Genomic DNA, 27,464 nt, shown 5'->3' with positions numbered 1-27,464 from the left:
TAAGATCAGGACACATTAATATTTGAATTTTGAACATAGTAATGTGTGTTATAATTTGGTTTTGTAAGCTGGATCTTATCTATTAAAATAAACACATTAATAAAATGTGGCAAGAAGGATATGAATATATGAATATAAAGCCTTGACAGACATTTTTCTATTGCAAGCTGTTTATTTCTGGATATCAAGTCTTCAAGAAGATTAAACAATGTTGAAGTGATAATTAAGCCAAAAAACTAATAGGTACAGGCTTAAGAAGATGCCGATGCGATAGAGGAATAATAGCAATGCTGTAAAGTAGCAACCAGCCAGATTGCCCTTGGTCCTTGTGTGGATGTGCAGCACACACAGCAGCATCACAAGGAGCCTGCCCTCCTCTTGGTGCTGACTTCCAGGTCTGAAGCATCCACTCCACACAGGTAATTCAAGGTGACCCCATCACACCTTGATGGGTGTGGGAAGGGGCAAGCAGGGAGCTCCTGGCTCCTTAGGGTATTGACCTTCTCAGGTCGTGTTGCTACAGATCTGTGCAACCAACACAGGCTTGTGAAGAAATTCTTGGTCTGGTCCCTGGGAAACAGTGGCTACAGGGAATGGAGGCCATGCCAGGGGGTTCTTCAGAGCCTATGCTTTTGCTGCAGGTATGCGTGGTCTTTGCACAAGTTTCCTACTTTTACTTGGAAGCACAATCAATATTGTGTTACTTTTGAGGCTTTAAAGCAGTCTTCATGCCTATCAGACAGTGCATCAGGAGCCCTTGACAGTAGCTTTGCTGCTTGGGACATCAGTGAATTTCTTTCCTCATTTGGCCAGGGCCAGAGCAAGAGCTAGCACTTGTCACTTTTTTTTTTATTCTCTCAAGAAGTTCATTATATAAAAAAATCCAAAGTAGCCTGAAAAATTCAATGTAGATTCAAAGATGTACCTGTGATTATTAAAAGCTAGGTGAAAAAACAGCGAAACATTTTTTTCTATAATTGTGTTTACTTTGCCCATTAGGAGTTCTTATGTGTCGTCGCTTTCACTGTACTTAGTCTGCAGTCCTGATCACAAGCAATCAAAATCATACATTTACCCTCAGAATCAAAACAAGAGCCTTTTGAAACATTAGACTTTCAGATTATTCCATTTGCATGATAGTTAAGGGTTGTTAGGATATTTTCATGTCACATTTTCAAGCTTTTCCCTTTAATGAGAAACTCTAGAAAATATGTTCTTTGTTGGTTGAAAGCCTAAATGCCTCCAAAAATCAGGCTTTTCTAGGAGCTAGTTTTAAGAAAAGCATCACATGTTACTAAAGCCAGGTAATACTGCAGGTATCAGAAATTGCCATGCAGCATTAGCTTGTTAGAGAGCTTGGGGTCATCTCTGCGAAACTGAGCCAGCCCTGGGTCTGTGTTAGCAATGCAGAGCATTACAAACAGATCAGACGAGCAGAGCATGAATTCTGATTCGGAATTCATCTCATTCTGATTCTAAGAGAAGGAATTCCTTAAATCCACACAGTAAGTGTCTCAATAATTTTACTTGGGAATAGGCTTCGGACCAAATATCTCTACTTTATACGTTGTTTAAAGGCTGTGAGCCAAAGTGGATAGGGGTGGATAAGGAGCAGAAAGGAAGGGAAGTGGGCTGTGACACATGCTAAAAAGGTCTGGGAAGTATGCACAGTCTTGCGATTTTGAAAGAGATTTCAATCTGTGTGCTCAATGAATAAGTCAAAACACCTTCTCTGTGAGAATCCAGTAACTCAGGAGACAGTTGCCTTTCCCTGGAACTTGCTCACTGACTGCATGTGACAGATATAGGACTTTCCTGCAATAATTTATGAGTACCATATGTTGCCCTGGTTATTTTGGTAATAGCATTTACAGTGTAAATATGTTGTATTACCCAAAAAAGTGTCATCCAGGTACAAATGGGAAAACAGTAAGTTGAAATGGTTCACTCCTACCTCTCCAGAGAAAGTAGGGATCCTCAGGGGACTTTTGGTTGGGTTTGATGGGACTGTACAGATCCTCCAAAACCAAGATGTTTAGAAATATTTGGTTCGGCAGACAAAGAGTGAGAAAGAAGTGATGTGGGATTATAAGAGATTGTTTTCTGGCGAAGGAAACTCCACCAGGCAAACAAAAGGAGTAGGCTTGGTAGCTGCCTGAGGAAGATAGTCTTGTCTAGGTCACCACTGTCAGATGGCATAAGTGCTCAATGTACATAGAATAAATCAAATCAGGATTGAAGTGGTGCATTGATCTATTAATGGCTTTTAATTAACTGCCAAGTAGTAATTAATATAAGTTTAGGATCTCTCTCAACAGAAAGCAATACTATTCACCTAGAAATTCCTACAAATTTCTACACACCTTCCTACAGCAGTTTCTTTAAATTCTTAAACTTATACACACACACACCCCTGCTCACACTCACTCATAGTCACACAAATGCACCCACACCGAGCAGCCACCTTCCTTCTCCTGGATTTCCGCCTTTTACGCGGGCTGTTTATTGGCACCCACACACACCCCACTGTGGGTGACACATGGCGATCTTATAGGCAGGCAGAAAACTCAGTAAGAGAAAGGTTTGTGTCAGCTCACTGAAAAATCTTTTCCTTGGTCTTTTAAAAGATTTTTCATCCAGCTAAAAATGTATGTACATATATAAACCAGTATTTTAAATTATTTTATTATCATTTGATATTATAAATATTTATGTATATATGTGTATATATACATATGCATACAAAGGAGTTTAGAAACTGTAAATTCAATTTGCTTCAAACTTCTGAAGGGAAAAACGTGAAGTGAGATAAGCCAGTTGGATCAGGAGAGTGAAATAAGCTGGTATAGAAGTTATTAAATTCAAGTTACAGTTTAAGAGGCCAAGACCTGAGGTGAGCATACTGAGATACTAAAAAAGAGGAGAGATATAAATAATCCTGCAACCACAGCATAATGAATCTTCCTAACATATAGCAGGATATAAAGGCCTCCTACCATGGGGCTTGATGTATATGCATGTACAGAATAGAATCTTAGAATAGTTAAGATTGGAAAGGACCTTTAAGATCATTGAGTCCAACCATTAATCCAACTCTGCCAGGTCCACCTCTAAGCCATGTCTCTAAGCACCATGTCTACACATTTCATACTTTTTTTTGTGGAAGCAATGATCCTCTCAGGCCACAAAAGCCAAGGGGGGAGCACAGGCACAAACCTGGTAAATCAGTAAGTTGTTAAATGACATTTCATGGAATCAAAAGCAGTCCCTTTGAGTGGTCAAAGTGAGTCAAAAGGCCACTCATCCCACAAGCTTCAGGTGAGTTGTGTGGGTCTCCATAGATCTTTAGACAGCATGATTTTTGAGGATTTTTAAAGTGGAGACCTGTCCTCAAGGAAGATAATGTCACCAATTCTGCTGTCACTTGGCTACTACAGAACCTACAGAAAGGGAGAAGGCTGTGTCCCAGCGGAAAATTCTGCAGTGCAACTGTGTGAGTGCTCATTCCAGCTGTACTTCATTATAAAGTTTGCCTGATTATTGCAATCATTCTGAAGATCTCTTAAATGGCCGAGGTGACTCTATGATTTGTGATTTGTGCCTAAGAGGCAATTTTGAAGCTTCTAGAACAAACAGGAAGGAAATGATTCTTATTTTAGAGTATGATTCAGCAGCAATGGATCAGCAAAACCAAAAGGCATTGATTTTTCTAGACATCAGTGAAGCAAGAGGTGAAAATTTTAATTTATGCCCTTGATATTTTTCTCTTTCACAGATATTTTTTCTTATGTTGATATGTTAGCATTGAACAAAATAGCATCTAATATAAATGTAAATAACACAGGAAGTGTCTAAATTTCAAGATGTGCAATAATTTGATTGTACAACATTCCTTGCTTGTAAAAAGCTCTTTCTTATTTGTCTAAATTTTATTTTATACACTTTTTAGGACTAGAATAAAACAAAAAAAAACCCTATACAAGTGTTTTACTAACTTCTTTTAAATGCTTAAAGACTTTAATTTACATTATAGACTATGTGTACTGCCCAAGATAAGAAAATAAATAAAGCGTATCTAAGCAATGCTGTAAGATTTACATAATTAGAAAATACTTTTCTAGTTATCCAGTAAGAAGATCATAAAAGTGATACAAAAATAGAAATACCAGTTAGTTGGGAATGTTGCTGTTCTGGTTTGCAGGTCTGTGTTTCACAATGGAGGCCAAGGTGCACACAGTGTGAAGTTTTTGTCAGCTCCAATTTGATAGCCTCAATTGTCTGCAGCATCCCATGTTTTGTGGCCTTACTCAATAATGTTAGGGTGATATAATGTCCAATTCTTTAGAATCACCTTTAATTTTTGTTCTGTCATGTGCCACCATTAAATAGGTAGTTTTCTTTTTGAAAGACTGCTTTCTCTGAACAATACCTAAGTGTCTTTCATCCCAAAATTCAAATAGACATCGGGAGACTGGAAAGGGATGCAAACCTGCATACCTCTGAGTATCAGCTGATCTCTGTCTTTTAGGTAGAGAAGATGAGGAAAAAAGCTTTCTTACGGGCATCATTACCTGTAAGCTGTCTGCAACACATTTTCTTTTACTATCATAGAATCATATAAAGGCTTTGGCTGGAAGGAACCCTAAAGATCACCTCAGTCCAACCCCTCTGCCATGGCCTGGGGATCTTCCACTAGACCAGGTTTCTCAGAGCCCCATCCAATTTGGCCTTGAACGCTTCCTGGTATAAGGCATCCACAATTCCTCTCCTCCTGTTCATTGCTGAAGATGCACAGCAGAGAAATGAATAAAAATTAAAACAGTATAATAGTTTTTAAAGAAGTATTATTTTTATAATATGGATTTTCTTATTCCTGAGTTACTAATTATTAATCTAGGGACAGTGTATATTAAGCGAAAGGTCATTTTCAGTTATGGAAGCTATATAATATGACTAAACACATGTTCACTAATTGTACTGAACTGGGATTTATTAAAACCATACTTGATGTTTAGGGAATGGTGATAAAACATTAGGTTATTAAGCTGGTAATAATTCATAGAGACAATTTCCAAAGCTGAAGTTTAGTTCCCAAATATTTTTTAAAGTTTTAATTTTTCTGTGGGTGATAGATACTCTATTATTGCCAGGATCTTGTGAAAGCCATCTTTGCAGTGCTGGCGTGTCTCAACTGTTTTCTTTCCTGAAGCTATTATTAGGTGGTTTGCATTTGTACATTGGATATTTAAGGAATGGAAGTACTGAGCTTATCTTTAGGTTTTTAATCATCCAGACTCTTCTTTAGCGATCAGTCTGGAACTATTGCATTATGTCATCCTGCAGCAACTCTTTAATGCTCTTTGTTGAAAGATGGTTAGAGAGACTGCAACTATTAATTTATCTTCAATTCTGATGTATCACTCGTGACTCTCTTTTACAAGTGCTTTTCATATGATTGAGAATTGCATGAATGACCCATGGCATCTTCACTTTGGTCTTCCCTGTTAAATTATCATTCTACTGTTTTAACACTTAGTACACTGTGTTGTGGGAGTGGACAACTGTATTCCTCACAGCTGGGCTGGAAGCATGATCTGGAAGCATGCAACAAGGTCATCCCCAAATTTTCATTAGAAGGAAAATCAGGAAGGCAAGATCAGCAAAGTTACATTTGCTGCTTTGTTTGGGCATTGTGAATATGTGAAATCTGTATTTGTACATGACACCAGTCCCACTGTTTTATGGAGAATTTAGGAAATTTTTTCCCCCAAGAGATGAAAAAGAAGTTAAGTTGAAGGCAATCCTTTTGCAGCAGCCTTCCAAATAAGCTTCAGATGGCATTTGGGTTTTCCTCTAGTGAGAAGCCCAATGTCCCTTTTCCCAAGACTCACCTAGTTTGATTGCTTTTGAATCTGCATTCAGCAGTCACAGCCTGACTGGTTTAGCACTCAGAATGGGACTTGGCAACTCTTGCACATTACCTCTTTCTGTCTGAAATCCATGCTAAGCTCACGATTAGCATGGCATAGGCCATCTATGAAATTTTAAGTGCTAGTTGGCAGCAGGATGACCAAAGCTTGGCTCGTGTTTCTTATCTTTGACACACAGAATAACGGAGTGATTACAGAAAAACAGTGTCATATTTAGAGAAGGATGGAGGGCTTATTTCTGTGTCTGAAGCTTCAAAATCATAACAGCAGGTCTTATCCCAGTGGAAGAGCAGTCTCAGAGCAGATGGACTGTAGCAGTGGTCTGATCTGTGTTGGACAGTGGAAATGGAAATGGAAATTATTTCAAAGATGCAAAGACAAGACTGACTAAAAATGTGTTTGACTCATAAAGATAAAATTCCCACATCATTCACAAGGAAAAATACCAATTACTTAGATACCTTAACAAAGAAAATCTACTGATTCTATTCTGCTTTCCTCCTATTCTTCTTGTACAGAAGTCCTAAAGAGAAAAAAGGATTATAAGAACAGTGTTTACAGTTCTACAGAAAAAGGCACTTTTCCTCCTAAGAAAATGTGAAAGAATCTGAGTTTCAGAGTAACTTAAAAATTCTTGACTGCTTTATTACTCTTATCAGCATCAAAGCAATTCCTGTCCAGGGGATCATTGTGGATGACAAGAAAATTATGTGTATGATAAAATGTCCCCAAAAAGTCAGTGTTATGTGACAAACTTGTATCAAACCTGTCCATGTTAGACACAGCCTTTCTAAGAGATTTATTTCTTCCTTGACTTTAATGTTAAAAACAATCAACAAAAACAAAACCCCCCAAAACCCCAAACCCAAACAGTTAGAGCAGTATTAAGGTACTTCAATGTTTTATATCTTGCTGAAAGATGTATGAAAGGGTGTGGGATGTGTATTATAGATTTCCTTGTGTATTCTGTAGACTACGCCCAGAAGAAAAGATTCAAATGGAAGTATCTGCTCTTCATTAATGACACTAGGGGTATGACTGACATTTGAGGAAAAGTCCAAGCAACAGCATGCAGATCACTCTCAGCCCTGACATATACAGAGACCTTTATTGATAAAGAATTCCAATAAGATTCATGTGGAATCCTTTTGGTTCCTGGGTCATTTCTTCTGAATGCAAAGATAATTTGGCATATCCAAATACACTCTAGAGTCAATATCATAACAAATCTGAAGGGAATACTCTTAGTTTTACAGCTGCTGGAGTGGTTTGTCCATCTGCATATCCAACTGATTAGTGTGAATTCAAAAATGAACATGTATATGAGAAGTATATTCTTACGGACTTGAAGAAAGAGCATTAGGAAGTGATCTTAAAAACATGAATACCTTCACTTTACTGGTTGTGACTAACGCGGGTCTCCTTTTCCTACATTCCAGTGTTGAGTTTTGTCTATGTCTGAATTTTCAAGAGTTGTACAATTTTCTAAAACTGTGAATAAATTTCTAATGTGTGGGATCTCAAGCTTCATCTCATTAAACCATTTTTGGCAAGTACCCAGTCTTTTCTAATCCAGTTGTCCAATTTGAAAAGAATTAGAGAAACCTCTTTTTCATGGACTAGGTAAAGCAATGCAACTTATTCAAAAATATGTTAGCAAATATTAGGTCTGAATACAGCAGGCTAAATTTCACCAGGTCTTATGCTTTGGTTTTCATGAATATACAGCTACTACTGGGTACTTTCTGACATGACTTAGATTTCCAAAAACTGCTTTACTCCATCAATAGTTTTTACTTGAAGCACATCTTAGTGATTTCATGTGTGTCATTAGTTATGAGAAACAATTTGACAGAACCTGTAATATTAGGTGATGTAACAGAGCCTGATCAAATCTCCGAGTTTCTCAGACAATTGGATTTTCTGGCTTTTATGCAAGCCTCTTAGCTCATGTGCCTTCTGTGTCACCTCCAAAATTTAGGGGACAACAAATGTTTGACTTCAGTTTTCTAGTTTGGAAGTTAGTAAATGGCTGCTAGCAGTTGAGGGTAGCTAGTGAGTCCCTGCCCAGGGGAAATAATTCAGAAGTTTCTTCCTGAACTCACTACCCCGACCTGGATTAATTTGGCTTCTGTTGACTCTTCACTCCACAGAGCCCTAGGAAGTCTTCTGTGGTAAATGCAAGCCTGTAATTCATAAATTAAGGAATTCTTCTTCCCACCATATTTTGGCCCAAAGGATGTCTGCTATAGTTAAATTATACTGCTAGGAGTCTTACATAAAACAAAATTTTTCTGACATGGTAGCTCAGAGGAGTGATCCATCCAATCCATATCAGCTGCAGGCTGAGTCAGTCAGCAAAGTAAATAGAAATATCCTCTGGACACAAAAGTAATAGGAAAAGATGCCACTCTATACACTCTATATATATAGTTAGGATCTGTCTCCTGTACTCCCTCTCTACCTGCCCACCAGCTGATGCAACTGAAGGATCAAATGACAGAGGGCTTGAACTGCAGCTTCTCCTTGTGTAAGACTCCATACCAGTCTTTTTTACTGCCAACTGACCCATGTGCTCTGTCCTGTCAGCCCACATGGCTGTTTTTTCCACCGTTAATCATTTTAATGTCCAGCTATTGAAATTATCTGAAATTCAAGCTTATGTATCCCATGGATTTCTAAGTGCTGAAACCCCAATTTCCTGCCTAATTGTTGGTGCCTCTGGCATCCCTCAGACAAGTTCTATAATTATCTTATGCATTTTTAATTTAAAAAAATCTGCACCATCTAGAAATATAAAATTTTTAAAGACTAGTAACCTAAAACAAACTTAAATTAAATAAGACAGAGGTACTTTACTGCCTGTATTGTTTATATTTAATGAAAGAGAACACATTTCCTTAATATATCTGAAGCCAGCACGTTCTTCTGTCTCTTGTGCTGGAGTGTTGCAGAATTTAGGTCAAGTATATCAAGCTGTAAACAGGGATTTGCAAATAATCACATGGAATAGCTCGCAAGAAATAGCCCATAGAAGTCACATTAATCAAATTAGCTATTCTTTGGCTCCCACTGCTGCAGCAGATCCCAAGCTTCTCACATGCTGCATGAAGGTGTAAGTAAAAGGAGGTCCCTGATCCAAAAGTTTTAATGTTAACAATGTGGCCAAAACCAGTGGATATATTGAGTAAGAGGTGCAAGACTGAAAGTTTTCCAAGGAAAATAAGGTTTCTTCACTGCTGACTAGCAGAATTTGACTAGCTCAAGTTATATATTCCCTGATAATAAAACTCAGACCCATGCAGTGGGATTTATGTCCCAGTTGTAGGGGTGATGGGAATTGCATGCTGCTGGGGAGGTGGCTGTCGATCGGCTCCCTCCCACTGCTGGGTGCCTGTGTTTGCCAAGAAGTGGGATGCCACAGCTGCCTGCAGCTGCAGAGCTCCTGGGCCAGAGCTGGCTTCAATCAGACATAGCAGAGGGAGGTCAGATCTGCCTGCCCTTGTCTGTGTAAACATATCCTCTGACAGAATAAAAATGCAAACTAGCCCATCTCTTGTGTCTGATCACTGTAAGTGCCACTAAAAGCATCTCAACATCATAGGCAAAACTGAACATTATCTGCTCCTGGCTTAAGGGTGGGAAGCTGGAATCTTGTCCTCCTGCCCTGGGGGAATCCAGCAGGACTGAGACAGGAGAGAAAAGAGCTACAAATACTGGAGTTCCAGCTTCCTGTTAGCTTGGTTAAGCAGCAGCCATAGATGATCCAAATACTCCATATCTTTCATTTCACAGCAGCAGCATTTCCCACCATGGCTGTCTAGATCCTTGGCATGGTCAAAATAAAGAGCAGGGTCCTTACTGTTTTTCTGTCTCTTGCCATTCTGTTGTCCTTCAACAAGGACTGCTTAGAAAGTCTGTGGCTGGACCTGGCCCTGGTCAGGCAATATGAACAAACCCACTTGGAAGGGCGTTTTTTCCCAAGGGAAAAAAAAAAAAAATCTGAGGGAAAAAGGAAAGAAAGAAAAAAAACAACCCTAAACAAAAAAAACACCAAAGCAACAACAAACAAACAAAACTAGCAAAATAAAAAAAAAAAAAAAAAAAAAAAACCAAACCAAACCTAAGCAGTTCAACAGCTGTATTTACAAACTTGTAACTATTTCCAATAAAGGCTATGGCATCTCTTAGGTTTAGAAAACAGATTGATTGCCATTTGTTGTTCAGTTGCTTAAACACTGGAGTAACTGGAAAAAAACAGTGTCCATTAAAGGTGTAAACTAGATGTCATGTTAAAAGAATCTTTCAGGTAAAATAATGTAGTATGAGGAGATTTATTCCAGCAGAAAACATTCATCTGTGAGAACTAAGAGGAAAGTCTCCTATGCTCCCCAACTCCCCTTAAAGGGAGGTGTTCTGATAATCAGATTTTACAATTATGTTCTTTAACCTCTAGGTGGGTAAGAAATGCAAAATAGTCCTCTTGTTTAGTTTCTGATGCCAGATTTGGTCCTGATTTTGTAAATAAATGATGAAGTAGTCTTCAGGTGTATGAAAGAGGAAATGGTGAAAGAGGAACCACTGTGACAGGAACAATTTGAACAATGCAAATTGCAAACAGCAGAACCACAGTGCATGCGAGCTATGCAGAGAGGCTATTTGGTTATGTGATATAATCATGAACCATGTAGCAGGGATATGAATGAAAACCAAGGGTTTGATCAATAATAGGGAGTCCTCCAGAGTCTTTCTCTTTGCAAAAAATCCTCTACTAGGAGAGTGTCGTGAGATTGTGTCTCTTTTTTGGCCAACAGGAAAAAGTAGGAAAATAATAAAATGAAAAATATCCAAATGTGAAAGTATGCCCTAAGCAGATTTCTTATCACTGAAATGGAGATGTGCCAGCCATTTATTAAAATCCATCATGAATATTAAAGCCATTATCAGTATGATGTGACAGGAGCTCTGATAGGACTTGATGGGTTGCAATACAGAACATAAGATAGGTCATTATGGTTAAGGCGAGTGGTGATCTTTAATGGAGATGCAGAAATCACTGCTAGGGTTATAAAGCCAAAACTAAATCCTCAGAAAGGACAGGTCATACCCATCTCTCTCTCTGCTACTTTTGACTCTGTTTACCTCTCTTCGGGTTCTGCGCTGTGTTTGCATTCACTGAACATCTTCTTTCCAAACTCCAGCTCTTTTAGAAAATGATGTCTGAGTCTAAAGAGACTCTCCTTTATCATCTGTGTTAACACATGATGGCCTGCTGAAGTGTCTGCCAGGTCTTGCCCATGGTCACATTTTATTATCTCCGTGTACCTTCTAGGATAACAGAGATTGTTTCATAGCCAACCCAGCCTCACTTCATTTCCTAAGCAGTGGAGCGTGGACTCCCTCTAGCCTCTCTAATGTTTTTTGCAGTAGAAATGCATTGATTCAGCTTCTCTGAATTTTTTTATCTTGCTTGGTTCATTTTCCAGCCTGCACCACGCTAACCCCTTTTCTAGCTTTAGGCAGCCTCCTGTGAGAAGTGGGTTTCCAGGTCAAAACACAGCTCTTACTGGCAATCAAAAGTGGAGGACTTTCTAGAAAAATGCCATCTTTTACAGCATTGTGCTTTTTTGGAGTTACTCCCTCCAGGCCTGGATCTGGCCAACTTGAGAGCACTCACTAACAGGATGGGCAGCCCAGCATTTCAGCCTTTGTGACTGCTGAAGGCATTACTCACAGCTGAGTATCTCTAAACAGCTGAGCCTTTTGGTTGGGAGAGATATGCCACACTAGCTCAATTCTAAGCTCAATTAGCAGATAAAAATACCAGAATGGCTCCTACAGCTTCCTGGGGGGCAAAGGCTTTTGGCTTGGACAAAGTGCTGAGTAGAGCAAGACAGGGGGATTTTGACTCTCTTGTCTCCCTGTGTAGGAATTCATTATCAGAAGTAGGAAAAGCCATGAAGAGGTAAATTCCATTCCAGCCTTCTCAGGGAGGAATTGTCCCTAGGGGAAGCAATGACACAGTTTGCCTCCCCAACACCCCCAGACAATCCTGGTGCACTGCTGAGCACTGGGATAAGCTGTCATCTCTGCTTACACAAGGGTGGTGCTGGAGACAAATGAAGCAGTGAGCTCTGAGCTGAGCACCAGGAGTATCTCACAGCTACACCAGAACCTAGGCAACTCCCAGTGCCAGATTCAGTCCGAAGCACTTCAGCATTCATGCTGCTGAGGTGCCCTGAGACACCTCAAGAGGTACCCTGGGACAATGAGGAATCCTCCTGGCTTTGCCTCAAAAGGTGTCATTTATGGACACTGCCTTCTCACATTCAGTTTTGTATCACAGATACACTCAAAATTCAGTTAAATTTCAGACCAATCAAAATTCAGTTTTAAAGATGCTCTGTGTCTGGGTGCTTCAGGATGTGCTGTCAGGGTATTCTGTTTCCATCCTTAAGGGTTTGCAGAGTGCCTCAACCCTTGGAGTAAAGTGGAGAGATTCACTCAGTGCTCAACACTTACAACTAGACCACTTATTTAGTTATTTAAATTTGAGTTGAGACATTTAATTCTTGGAACTCAGCCTCAAACATTTGGTCCAAAATGTCCAAAACCAGGTGCTAACTGTGAGTTTAAAATACTTAACTAATTTTATTTTTTTTCCCAGTGCTCCAAATATGCAGGAATTTGGCTTTTAAATTGTAATGTATACAAATGTAAAAATTCAGCTCAGGTTGCTTATGCAACATCTGATGCCCATGTTGCCATGGTTAGTGGATGCTTTGGGTGAAGGCTGTTGCAACTAGTCACATATGGTATTTGCACAGAGCTGTGCACAAGAATTGCATATTAAATTACAAATTCAAGTGAATATAGCCTGGGTCTACCAGGAACTGAATATGCAAATGCTTGGACTGAATTGCCTTTATCCCAGGGTAAATTCCCAGTTAGTTCATTAAAAATTTAACCATGCAGCACACTGGCTCCTGCTCCTACTGTTGGTAATGGAGAGCAAATCTAAATGACAAATGCTCTGTGCAAAAACAAACAGCTTTCAGGGTGATGTGCAGATGTTGTAAACCAACCTATATATTTTACAAGGTGATACAAATAAAATTCATTGTTGGCATCTTTATTTTTGGCACTGTGCAGAAATTAGTGTTGTGGCAAAGAAACAACATGGTTTGGAAAGAAAAACAAGGTATTCAAAGAACATGTGTATGGTATTTATTTGAGCATCACTTCATCTTCTTTGTTTTCTTTGTTCTTTGCTCTGATGGGAGTAAACTGAATTAAGATATTCCAGTTCTGATTATTCCTAAAGAATGGGTGCTTTACCATTGTCTCACTTGAATACCCTTTCCTGTTATCTGTATGTGTGCATGAACTTTTTAAAGAAAATCTATTTTTCCAGATTTAAACAATGGTGAAATAAATACGCAGACTTTTAAAAAACAGAATTATGGTTCAGTTGTGAAAAATGTCTTCTAAGTTGAAGCTAATAAATCATTGTCATTCGGAATTAGTATCTGCAGCTGAAGGAGGGGAAAAAGTATTAATGTGCTTTTTCTGAAAAACCTGCACAAGGGCAAGTATTGAAAAACTATGTCATAGGAAATTAGAACTCTGGCTTAAGTTGCAAAGGACCCCATGGCAGCAATGCTTGAAAAACTCTGCTCTGTGTGAAACTCTTAGTGCAATTAAAATCACATTAGTTATTTAAAATATCACTAGTAGTAATTCTGCACAGTTATTTCCAAAACCTGGCATAAAAGTTCACAATGGAAACTTTATCCATACTGTGAATATGAGATGTGCGGCTCATTCCCGTCTTAGAAACTTGCCAGAAATGCAATAATCTCTCAGAAACCTTTCTCTCTTTTCCAATAAAAGTAGAATTAGCTCTGCAAGAACCGGAAGCACAAGAGCACATACGGTGCTTTAAAGTATGGAAAGAAATTTCCACGTGTCCTGTAGCTCTGATTGTGATACAGGAACACACATCTCAAAGACACTGCTTTGTTCATCTTTGACCCAGGGGTATGCAAACAGGGCTGCCCTGTGTTTGCACAGAATTAACTACGTAGTAAAGGGCTAGTTGGGAGGTGAAGGTCCAGCTCATGCTTCAGCATTGGTGAAAGTCCTCACCAGGAGCACTGTGACCAGTTCTCCACAATTTAAGAAGGATGTGAATGTGTCCAGAGAAGGGAACAAAGCTGTGACAAGGCTAGAAGGCCTGTGAGAAGTGGCTGAGGACTCTGAGTTTGTCTATTTTGGAGAAAAGGGGGCTCAGACATGACCTCATTGCTCTTTGCTGATTGCTAATGAGGGGAAGAGGAGGGGGAGGTGCTGATCTCTCTTCCCTGTGGTATTCAGTGATAGGACATGTGGGATTGGTTCAAGGCTGCAGTGAGGAGGTTCAGACTGGACTTAGGAAGCATTTCTTTCCCGGGAAGTTATTCAAACACCAGAACAGGCTGTCTAGGGAGGTTGTGATTGCCCTAAGCCTTGTCAGTGTTTAGGAGGCATTTGGACATTGCCCTTAAGAATTCACTTTAAGTGACGGTCAGGGCTGAACTGGTCATGCAGTTGGACTGGATATTCCTAGTATGTCCCTTCCAATTAAAATACTCCTATTCTATTCTATTCTATTCTATTCTATTCTATTCTATTCTATTCTATTCTATTCTATTCTATTCTATTCTATTCTATTCTATTCTATTCTATTCTATTCTATTCTATTCTATTCTATTCTATTCTATTCTATTCTATTCTATTCTATTCTATTCTATTCTATTCTATTCTATTCTATTCTATTCTATTCTATTCTATTCTATTCTATTCTATTCTATTCTATTCTATTCTATTCTATTCTATTCTATTCTATTCTATTCTATTCTATTCTATTCTATTCTATTCTAGCTGTAGCAGAGTGAAAAAATGGAGATTCTTGCCCTGAGAATAGCAAGCAGCTTAGGGTGTGTGTCTAGATGGTTGTAGCCCTGACTTAGGATAAGCTGCCACCAGTAAGGAAGGTTCTTCAAGTGTAGCTGAGGTTCTTTCACCTCTCAGGTCAGGATCTGTGGTTGAGGGATAGAGCAAGTATTGAAGTAGCCTGAGGCAACCTCTACTGCAGCACACTTTTTCTGAGTGCCAATAAAGACCTCAGTTTTTTATAAAAGAGGTGTGGCTGGAAAGGTCCTCAATCCACTGCTGAAGGTTTTATGTAAAACAGCCTTTTCTGCTATTGATTGTCCATGCTAATAAATTGCATGTGCTGAAGTAGCAAGCATAAAAGAAAGTTTTGGTAGGATCAGATTAGGAAGAAATAAATGTTCAGAATTCACAGAGAATCAGCAGAAAAAAAATAACCAACATTGAGTTCTCTTGTTTTAATTTCCTCCCTGTGTGATTGATAGAAACGGTAAATGGAAACATTACTATGAATTTGCAAAATTTTATATTGCCGTGTCATATTTCTTAACCTGTGTTGAAGACATTGATCTGTATTTTGAATCTATAGCAGACCTGGAATTGAAGCAGAAACGAGAAATACCCTATGAGAATGGAATTGTAAGAGAGGCAGAATTTTAACTTGGAAAAATATTTCATGTATAATGTGTTGCCAAACTTTGCTGGCAGGTTTTGGCTAAGTCTCTTTGCAGTCTCTGCATTAAGAGGGGAGGAATTCACATGTCTTCACATTCCTAGTCCTATCGGTGCTGCTTGATATGTGGGAAGAGGGGCTTTGATATATGTGAGACCAAACCTTAGACATTTGTTTTAGCACTGTAGAATTTTGAAGTTAATTTAGTGGTGAACATGTGAAATTTATGCATCTGGGCTCACATACAGACTATTAACTTTGATAGCTATTAGCTAAAAATTACAGCAGATGGACCTAAATCTGTGAAAAGAGATATTCTTTTGTTTCTCATAAAATATTGGGAGATATTTTGTAGTAGATGTGTATAAATTAACTGCATGTAGGTTACTCTACTGGCTTGTGATCTGTACTGTCTATTTACAAGTACAAATGAGAAATCTACATATGAATGAAAATTTTCTTCTGCAAATTTAAGTATTGTGACAGGTATTTTTCCTTTTCTGTGAGTGAGGAAATCTATGAGCGAGACAATGGGGTTAGTTCTGTTTCAGTCCAGTGCCTCTCCCTCTGCTTCATTTTATAACATCAGCTGTGGACAGACACCGCGGTCTGTGGGAAGAGCTGAATGCTTTATACACAGCAAAGAGCAGTGCCCGTGCTGAGAAACAATATTTACCAGCCTAGGTGGGGTGCAGCATTAATCTCTGTACAGTGCTGTGCTGAGCTTTGTAGAAATGTTGTATGTGTGTGTAATGATAAGAGATGGGATGTGAATGTGGGGGTGTGCAGCAGAGGTGGGGATCAGCCTGCCATTGCAGTGATGCTGGTGCCAAAAGGTGCAGAGCAAGAGCTGCTCTGCAGGAGTGAGTGGGACAAGCTGGTGGGTACAGCAGTCTGGCAACAATCAGACCACAGCTGCAACACTCAAATTAACATTTAAAACAGGTTGCAGAGTTAAAGAAATCTGGTTTTCCTTTCATCTGCTTTTTGTTTTGTTTTGGTTTTTTTTAATCACATTGAAAGTGAGCTTTAGCAAAGGCTTCTTAAAGGATTGTCTGCAAATAGCTGGAAGAACTTCCAGTTGCCCTTTAGGGCTTCTGGTGGTTGCATAGACTAAAATATGCAAAATTAGTAAGTTTGAACAGTCATTGTTGCACAGAAAATACTCTGATCTAGTTTATTTCATTATCACAAGCTTATTAAAATGCTTATTAGAAACTAAGCCAAGGTTTCAGAGTTTTCCCTCTGTTGCATTAATTTCCTTCTTTTTCCAATCGGACGATAATTTTATTTCTAGCTTCTTCAAGCCTCTTTGTATTATATCTCTGACTATGAATATTTATAGATGCTCACAAAGATTAGTTTATTTATGTGCCTTTAATGTCACTTCCAGGTATAATTAACAAAGGGACTAAGTAAGACTGAACTCAATACCCAGGCAGGTTTACTTCACCACCCTTCTCCAAGGCCTGGCACATTGCCCCTCATCTTTGCCTTAGATATGAGCAGAAATTACTTATTTAGATTATCCACTGTAATCCTCACGTTGCAAGGTAAGTTGACATGAAAACCATGTGAATTTACTAAGATCAAATGTTAGAGATACCTTCAGGCTAACTCTGAGATGACAGGGCTATGTGAAAACCTGGGTTTAGTCCTCTGGGGAAAAAGAAATCTCTTCCACTATGGAAATACTGAAACGGGACAAGGGAAATATGCTGGAGAGATTACAACTGCAGGAGATCTGGTTGATACACCACTGTTGTCAAAGTGCTGGAAGTATAAAGAAATGGATAAGGGAGGATTGGGAGATGGAAAGTGAGAGAAGAAGATAGAAATAAATGTGAAGAACACTGAACAAGTTCATACCAGTGGTAATAAATGTGGTAAGGAGAAAAACATGCTCATAAAAGCTCTCTATCAACATCCTGGATCTACAGTAAACTGGAATTTGCCACCTCTTAGAAAGGCCACTTGTTCTTGGCAGAGGCTATACAGAAAGCTCAGACAGCTTATTCCAGCAGTGTAACCCAGAAGTTTATTGATGAGCAGCAGTGGGGAGCCTGTGACACAAGCTAGAGTGAGGCTCCTTTGTATACACTGTCACACTGTGCATTTATGAAATGACAATCATGTCATAGAGTTAGGTGTCTAAATCTGGTTTCCTACTTCCCTTAAGGCAGCCCAAGTTATTATTTAATATTTCTGTTCACTTTTTTTTTTTCTTGTTGAATAATTTCCTCCCTGTTTTCTTCTATTCTTCTTTGGACTTTTCTCACTGCATGGGAGCAGGAGGAAAGCTCAGTGAAGAAAGGGGAACCTCTTGCTTCTCATTTGTGTCCCTTCTGCAAGGCCATAAAGTTTAAGGCCTGACACCTGTGTTCTGTTTGAAGCTTCCAGTGTCAGAGCTCTGCTCAGAGGTGGTTTTCACACTTTTTAAGTCCACCTCTAAGGAGGAAATTGAATATTAGCTTAACCTCTGAACCTTATATTTGATCTTAGAGATCTTTTTCAACCCTAACAATTCTATGATTGTATCATTCTATTCTAATTTGATATGATATTCTACAGGAGGCCAGAGTCTGTAGCTCATCATTAGGGCAATGAGTTCATTGCCTGTGAAGATGTTAAGCCCAAAACTCTATCAGATCACACAGTTTTTTGTCTAGGTAAAAAAGACAAAAAACCCCTAACATTGGGAGTGGGGAATGAAGGTGAAAACCAGCACTAAATACCTAGCTGAAGTAGCTGGACTAGATGATCTTTAAAGATCCCTTCCAACCCAGACTACTCTATGATTCTAGGAGTAATATTTCAAGTCCTTGGGTTCCATTTTTTCAAAATGGTCTTAGGTTCCCATTAGTACAGGACAAATACTTACTAAATCCGCTCTGCATTTTTCTTTTCATACCAAAGTCACGTGTTAAAAGCTTGAAGACTGTTCCAAGTGCAGAAGGGAGAGGTCTTAGCAACTGCAAGTGGTCTTGAAGAAATCATGTCCTGTTGCTGACACATTTCTAGGAATGTGATGCTGTGGCAATAGCAGACCTCTATGGAATAATTCCTTCTTTATAAACCACTGCAGTTTATTTCTCCTGGTCCTTTATTCCATAGATGTTAATTGGCATCCTTTCAATATTTGTTTAGTTTTCCTAGAAGCAAAACTTGTTTGATACTTACTGCAGAAGCACAGAATATTGTGTCTCAACCCCTTTCATCTTCATTCATTTTGGAAACGTCACCAAATAAAAAAGAAATATTTAATATATTCAAATACCATTAGATAAGATTGGTGTATGGAAAACAAACACAATGAATATTTCAGTGATTGAAATGAAAACTTGAGTAATGACTTATTTAATACATTTGTCCAAGGCAATAAAAAGGTCTTATTTCAATGTATTGACTGGTTATTATCCACCTTCTTCATTTTGTTCAATTTGAGAATCCAATTTTTCATGTAGAACAGTGTGAATAATTGACTTTTCAATTTTGCTGGCCAATGAAAACTAAGTAAATGATGATTTAAGCAGAATAAAATTGTTAATGTGAAGTGAAACATATAAAACCTATTTAGTGTTAATTTAGACTTTAGTTTTAAACTAAAATACATTTCATCACAAAATCCAACGACCTTTATTATGCAGTCTCTTAAAATCTTTCCATTTTTCTGGACATCTTTATGTGTTATTGGAGCAAAGCTGGATCTAAAATTTTTTCTTAAACTCATCTATCTTTGTGTACAAATGTGACCTATTAAAACCCAGCTGCAGGGTTTCTGGAAGTGACAGTGAAGTTACCCATTGGGGTGTGTGACAGGTGTAGTAGTTCTTAGGAGCAGTCAAAGGAAGTGTGACCAGAAGATTGAGGGAGGTGATTCTTTCCCAGGGCTGGAGCACCTCTGCTGTGAAGACAGGCTGAGAGAGTTGGAGCTGTTCAGAAGGCAAGGCTCTGGGAGACCTTAGAGCACCTTTCAGTGCCTAAAAGGCTACAAAAGAGGTGGAGAGGAACTTTTGTCAACGACAACCCCATTTGATATGGGGGAATGGCTTTAAGATGAAGGATGGTAGATTTAGATTGCATAATAGGAAGAAACTCTTACCTATGAGGGTGGTGAGGCACTGGCACAGGTTGCCGAGGGAAGCTGTGGCTGCCCCATCCCTGGAAGCGTTCAAGGCCAGGCTGAACGGGTTTTGGGTGACCTAGTCTAGTGGAAGGTGTCCCTGCCTGTGGCAGAGGGGCTTGGAATTAGATTATTCCAACCCAAACCATTCTATAATTCAGTTCTTCAATAGTTTATGGCGTGCATAGATTCAAGCTTTCCTACTCATTTTCCATTTGGCAGAGTTACTGATGATTTCTATAAATTCACCTTTTTTTCGGGTGGTGTTTTCTTGACACTCACAGCTAGGGCAGATGGAAATGAAAGGGAAAAATAAAAAATAAAAAACAATCCTAGAATCAGACAAGTCAGTGGGATTCGGCCCTCTCATGCCTCTCTGCTGGTAAGGGAAATTAACTCAGTGTTTCATGCTGTCAGCTTCCTTTCAGTTTCCAGGCTGCCATGTCTAAAGTTCAATCTGCCATTTAGACGTTACCTTAGTTTTTTAAAATTGGTCCTGAGTTCCTTAGCTACTTCAGTGTTTTTTCAAAATTTTGCTGGGAGTCTAAAGAAAACCTGGGGAAAAAAATGGATTGTGGTAGTACTAGTTGGGTTATACTCAGCTGGGTAGTCACTGGATAATAGATGGAGCCAGTGTAAACAAATACATGCAGCTTTTTTTATTTTTTAATTATTACTTAAAATCTTACATCTATTTGGTTAAAGAAGCTTATGTTTCCAGACTTGTCTCAGTTTGGCTGTTTATCTTCCTTTTTCAACTATATTAATTTTATGATTCACAGGCAGAAAACTTATTGCTTCGGCCAAGTTATTAGTCATGTAAATGCTATTGGAGATGCAAGAAATGTCAGTCCAAATTAGGAAACTTTTGAAAAACCATCCAAGAGTGTAACAGCTCATAGTCCAAAAATATTTAAATGAAGTTGCATTGGCAGTTACCTCGGTCACCAGTGCCTTTTTTTTTCACTAAACCTCCAGAATTCCTGTTCTGATGACGCTGTAAGGCTTCCTTGCTCTTTTCATGTTTTCCCCTCTCTATTGCTTGAGGCAGGTTGCTCTATGAGCTGCTTGTAGTGCTAATATGGCTTTGTGAAAATCTGGTTGCTTTTAAAGATGTTCTGAGGTTTGGTCCATTCCTATTATTTATGATTTGTCTCACTTCTTGCTTGTTTTGCTTAGGTGAGGTTTTCTGGTTGAGCAGGTGTTTTTGGGTTTGATTGCTTTCCATGGAGGTGGTCTATGCCACTTCTAAGTATAAAGAATGTATAAAACACCCTTGTGTGATCACTACAAAATCCCCATGCACATCCTTTCCTAAAGCTGTCCAGAGGTGTCCACTGGCTGCTTGTACTAAATGGTACATCCAGTGTGGAAACTCAGGACAGATAAAACTGCATCCCACCACTTCTAATTGACGTTCTGCCTAAGGGTCACAATTTCCCCGGCAGTACCCCAAGGAAGCCTACAAGAAAGATGGAGAGAGACTTTTTATAAGAGCATGTCATGACAGGACAAGGGGGAATGGATTCAAACTGAGCTTAGATTTAGATCAGATATAAGGAAAAAATTCTTTACTGTGAAGGTGGTGAGACACTGGCACGGATTGCCAGAGAAATTGTGGATGCCTCATCTCTGGAAGTGTTGAAGGCCACGTTGGAAGGGGCTCCTGGTCAAGTGGATGGTGACAGTCCATTGAGTTCAAAGCTCTGCTGTCACAGACAAACATTTTGTGTAATCCTAACCATAATTTTTTCTAACCTTCTCCTGGGAATGGAAACACCATCATTGTAATCAGCTACTGTTTTGATGATGTGTTTTTAATTCCATTATAAGAAAAATCTAAGAATCCAGTTTAACTACAGTTCAAAGAAGAACAGTGTGTCTAGCAAAAATTTAGACCCCCCAATACCGGTGCTGCAAACATTAGCCTTTTTTTCTTTTTTGTTTTTGCAAACTAAAAATATTTAAGAGCACAGGATGAAGAGTTCCACAGCATAACTGAGGCTTTAAAACCTGCAAAATGGCACCAGTGCCATCAGTCTCACTAACACTGAAGTCGTCATATGACACAATAAAACTTCAGCTAATCTCTAAGAGATCAATAATTAACAAATATAAAGTAAAACATTCTTTTTACATACGGCAGGGTGGACTCTCCACCACTGTAGCTTTCTCATTGCCCTTTAAGGGGTTCATGAGACTCATCTACCCACAGTCTCTAAGGGGACATGGATAAAATACTGCAGCAATGAGAAGGTTAAGGGCTGACATGAGAGGGATGGGGAGCAGCTGTGGGTGGCCCAGTTGACTGATACAGAGTCTCAGAGACAGGAACACGTAGGTAGGCAAAACTGCCATGTGGGAAGAGATGAGGCTTCACATTTTTTGCCTATCCCATGAAAATAGTGTATGTGAAGATAAAACATTTTTTCCTACTTCAATGAGAGGATGAGCATCAAGAAAGAAATCTCAAAGAGCAGCTAAAGGAGCTGCTTCTTGACCTACCAGATCTTTTGAGAATAGATTGCCAGAAAATAACTGACCATTAACTAATAAGGCCATTATCATATCTAGTATGGGGGTTACATATTTTAGAAAAATATCACCAAGTTTGGTTCAAAATCTAATTCTGAGAAAGCTTTTCAGCATGCAATCCATAACAGTAAGGCAAATTCTAGATAATATATTCAATAATATAAAGAACAACAGTAATACCCCCTGCTAAACCTTGTAAATTCATCAGTAAAAATCTCTTTCTGTGCTTGCTTGTGAGTTAAAACTCCACAGAAAAAGGAAAGTTTATAGACCATGAGGAGTGTTATTTTTTGTCTGAAAATACTGTACTTGATTACAATACAATTTGTATCAATTTAAGTCAAATCTTTCCAGCAGGGTTATTTCAGATAATGCTCATGTAACCAAAAGTAGAAGTGGGCTCTGTTGTCTGACAAGTATTTTTCAAAGAGAGATTGAGCATGTGGGAGGAGGTCTCAGTTAGGATGTACTTTTTCAAATAGGTTTTTTTATGACTATTGCATGGACTCTATGATTGTATTTATTTTTGTACAGAACCTTTTTTTTTTTACTGAAATAAATTTCAGAAAGGCTTTGAATATGACCTACACACAAATCCCACTTAAATTCAGTGAATAATTTAAAGCAAAAAGTGCTTTTATTAAGAATCAAGTATTTTTGTTTAAAGGCTGTCAATTTTATTGTGAGATGTTGGTCTTTGTATTGTGAGAAAATGAATAACTGCTCCATATTTATTACCTCTACAAAATAAACCAAAGAAATGAAATAAGAGATTGCTGGAAATTACTGGGTATGGTCCCTAGCCTACTGCTATGATCCAAACCTGAAAAGCTTAGAATCACAGAATCATAGAATTGTTTGGGTTGGAAGGGACCTTTATTGCAGCCTTTAGCTATTTAAAGGGGGCTTACAAAAAAGGTGATGACAGACTTTTGAGCAGGAAATATAGCATTAGGGCGGGGATGATGGTTTTAAACTAAAAGATGGTGGGCTCAGACTAGATATAAGGAAGAAAGTATTTACAGTGAGGGTGATCAAACATTGGAAACAGTTGTCCAGGGAGGTAGTAGTTATGCCATCCCTGGAAATATGCAAGACCAGGCTGGACAGGGCTCTGAGCAACCTGATCTAGTTGAAGATGCCCTGCTCATGGCAGGAGAGTTGGACTGAGTGACTTGTAAGGAAGCCATGGCCCTACTTACTTGATGGGTGAATCCCTGCTTTTCTACCTTTGAACTGCATATTCCATTTTAATATATGTATCTTGTGTAAATACTGTCACGAGCCGAGCTGCTAATCTTTGGTAGCTGCAGGTAAAGAATGTCATGAAGGTGGACTCAAGCAGTCTGTCTGGAGATTACTCGGTTGCTGCTTTACACGTTTCTGCAGGGCTGTGGAAAAGCTCAGCAGTTGCCATCTAGTGGAGAATGAATTCAAGACACTGAACTTTCCAGCAGCTGCTGCTTCTTCTTGAGGACGGGAAAACTGGTGATGTGGAACAGCAAAAACCAAAATAATGCTATTTTCTGTGAGCATATGGATCAGAAAATGAAACATTAAATGATCAGACTTCATCCATGAGTGGCATAGAGACTGAAGTTGTACTCCATTTTAATCTGCATTCTCCATTTCCTACTTTGACATTACTATTATCTTCATACATTGCAAAGTTCAGCATAAAAACAAACAAAAAAAATGCTTTATTTTAGATCTGTTTTTGAAGCACTATGACATAGTGGAGGCTTAGTCTGTTTGAAAGCCAAAGTTTTATACTGCATTTTTCAACTGGTTCCTTTTCCCTGCTGTCCCGTCCCACTTCATCTCAGCAGGACAGCTCCTGACCTGACACATTACTAGCAGTGCCAGCACTCACTCTAAGAACACAATTTCCAGTTAGCAAATGCCTGGTTCTCCCCTTTCAAGAACTTTGGCTTAATTTACAGAGGAAACAAACCCTGAGCTAAGAGAGGACAGGATCCCCTCTGGGCTTGGCTGTTCCTCGATTTTCTCCCTGTGGACCACTGCCAGACAACTCTGTCTACAAACTCCCTTCTGTCCAGAGGGGCCATGGATCTTGGTGAATTAGTGAACTCACCTGGTACAGCAGTGGAATGGCACAGATCAATTTCACTGACACATCCTGTTGTCTCTTGTCCTGTTTTTTGCCCTGGTGAACCCCAATCCACTTGTCCTCTGACTGTCCACTCCTGTTCTTACTGAATGGAGAAAGAGGAACAGAAATTAGAAAAAAAATATAGCGAAAAAGGCAAAAATCAGCCACATTTTTCCCTGCCTGCAAGGACCAGTTTAATTAAATGCATTGCAGAATCTTTTCAGGTCTGGAGTGTCAGAAGGTGAGAACCAGTTTGCAGGGAGCATTTCGGTGAGCATCAAACATCCTGAAGTCTGAAAGAGCAGCCTTCTCCTGGCTGTTCCTTGTGTTTGAGTATCTAGCTCTGAGCCCATACTGGCTAATGTGAATCCTGAGACTGAAGCTTCTCTTTTCTATCTGTAATGCTATTTAGACCTAGTCCTATGTTCTTTGATTTCTCACACTGCATGGTACAGTGCAGCCTCAACTTCATCCAGAGTCAGCAGGTGATGTGGAAGAAATAAGAAATAATAGTTTATAACTTCCTGAACCTGCCCCAGTTGCTTTTAGACCACAGATCTACTGAGAAGAAAGCCCAAACAACATTCCTTGTGTGGCTTTGCTATCACTAGGGTTTAAATTGGGACTTGCATTAATGTTAGCTTCTAAGTAATAAATGTCTAAATCTGTCTGTCCATAGTTAGTGGAGATACAGAGAAGAAAAGGACATCTTAGAAGCACACTTACGCTTCAAACAGGTGCCCAAGTAATGGGGAGAAATTGCCCTCTGGAGGTGCCTCTGCATTGATTTTAGAGGAGCTACAAGTAAAGCAGCAGCCCAATGCTGTTCTTTGACCCATAGCCCTAAGCTGTAGAAGAGCTGACAGCCATGCTGTGAAGCACTGCTGATGTCCAGCCTGGTGAGGATGAATATAAACTGCCTACTGGGAATGGGACTTGGTCTGTGCTGTCTACTGAGCCATGCCAAGACTGTCCAGGACAATTCATTGACATGGGGTGAAATGCTACTAGAAATGGTCATGACCCAGCAAAATATGGCAGAACTGTTGAATTTGCTTATGTACGTGTATCCAACACAACTTGGAGTAAAAGAAATTAAAATTTTAAAGAGCTTGATTTAAGTAAGGTTAATTTTGTTATCAACAGTTGTCATGTGTAGTATTCTCTGTCTGCAAGTAGAAATGTGACTCCATTAATATAGATGTAAAACTATGCAGCCTACATCTCTAGAGTCAAACTGGGATCGTTTTCTTGAATGACCATCAGGTGCAGAATCTGTCCAGTGTAAGGATTTCTTTCAAGGACATACCTCTTTTCTCATTCCTTCTAGCAAGATTTTACAAAAGAATCTTTTTTTCAGATTTTGCTGCTGCTGTACAAGGTGGAATATGAGATAGTAGAGACAATAGGGATCATGTTACTAATCCCACAAAATAACGAATAATCCTCTATCTCTGGTAGAAACAAACCTATCTCCAGTTGGCTCTCAGTATTTGTGGAAATGGATTAATTTGTTTCACTCTTTTTTGAGTGAATTGAGGAGTGAATGTTACCTCATGACCATGCAAGGAAGAAATCCCTAACATTTTTTTTCCTTTGGGTAAATGAAAAGTCCAGACAAATATTCCCATGTCATTCCTAGAGGCACAGAGTAGCTCAGAAGGTGGAATTGTCCCCACAGTACTCCCAGTCCTGTGTCTTGTCTAAATCAATTTTTAAAACCTCTTGACTTCTGTTTGAGGGTAGTATTTTATAAAACTGACTTGTACAATTGAATTTCAGTTCAATTCTCTCTTATTAAAAGCATGGTCATGGAAGAAAAGGATTGAAAGTAACATTGTAGATGGACCAGCAAGAAAGGAAAGGCAATACTCAAGACTCACAAAGATCTAAGAGATAGAGCACCTCTTGCAATAACTCTTTAGCCAAACTTCTACCATACTGAAGAAAGTTTAGTTTAAAATTTAATTTTAAAATTAAAATTAAATTTAATTAAAATTAAAATGACCCCAAATCTGTGCTAATATATTTACCAGTGGCTGAGTTGGTTTGCTGTGGAATGCACTGGAAATGGGTTCCTTTTCCAGGTTGTTCAGGTTACTAGAATGTGGGGGTGGTTTCTGGCTCTGGAGCACATGAACAAATTTGTTTCTCATAAGAAAAAGCCAGGTTAAGACTGTTTACAAATATTCTCCATTTGGCCTAACCAAAAGCAGTCAAGGCAATAAGTGTCTAGATTATAGTTTGGAGACTGCAAATTTGTTAAGGCTTTATTATGCTGTTTTTACACACTTCACACTTCCAACTTGAGAAATATATTTTCTCATTTTCATTCTTTTCGTGAATACATGTGTATTACTGAAAAAACAGCTTTCAGTGAACAAATCTGAAATAGGATAAGGTTTTGGGTTTTTTTACTGCATCTTCTGAGTATAGTACTGCAAAAGTTCAGCAAAAAATAGCAGCTGCTATTTACTTCAGAAAAACTATAAGGTTAATCCATAGTTAATCTAAAAAAAAAAACCTAGAGCACACGTTACACATATCTGTGCTTTTAAGTTTCTCCCACTGGGCCAATTAGCATCTGCTTCTGCCAAGTACTGATCACATCCTACAGAAAGAGAAAGATCTTCACCCACAGGAGGAGAAACATCTTCACCTATTTCTGACTCTAGTGGAAGTTGAGGGCATGATAACCCACTATCAGCATCTGGCCCTTAGAGATTAATGGCTCTATGCAAAGAGTATTACTAAACAATATACAGCACAGAAGGCATTTTTGGAACACTGCAAAAATAGAGTCCCTTTTTAAGACTCTCATTACTGTCATATAAAACAGATGGGAAAGATTTGAAAGTTTTAAATTATAGTAAAAAATAAAATGTCTTGTGCCAAATGCAACTTCTCAGAAAGTTTGTAATAAATTGACAGGAACTAGATAAAAAAAAAAAAAAAAAAAAAAAAAAAAGATGCAAGCATTGCAAAAGAGAAAAACTGGAAATGGAAAAAGAAGAAAAATGATCTAAGAAACAGCACACTCTGAAAGTGTCGAAAATGGAGAATAAATGTTTTGCTGCTGCTTTCATAGAAAATCAAAAATTATAACTTAAATGCAAATGCAAAATCAGGATCAGAAATGGGAAGACAAACATTTTC

The sequence above is a fragment of the Poecile atricapillus genome, chromosome 1, assembly GCF_030490865.1.
Source record: "Poecile atricapillus isolate bPoeAtr1 chromosome 1, bPoeAtr1.hap1, whole genome shotgun sequence".
Taxonomy (NCBI): domain Eukaryota; kingdom Metazoa; phylum Chordata; class Aves; order Passeriformes; family Paridae; genus Poecile; species Poecile atricapillus.
The sequence above is the reverse complement of the archived record's forward strand: the minus strand, read 5'-3'. Positions refer to the sequence as shown.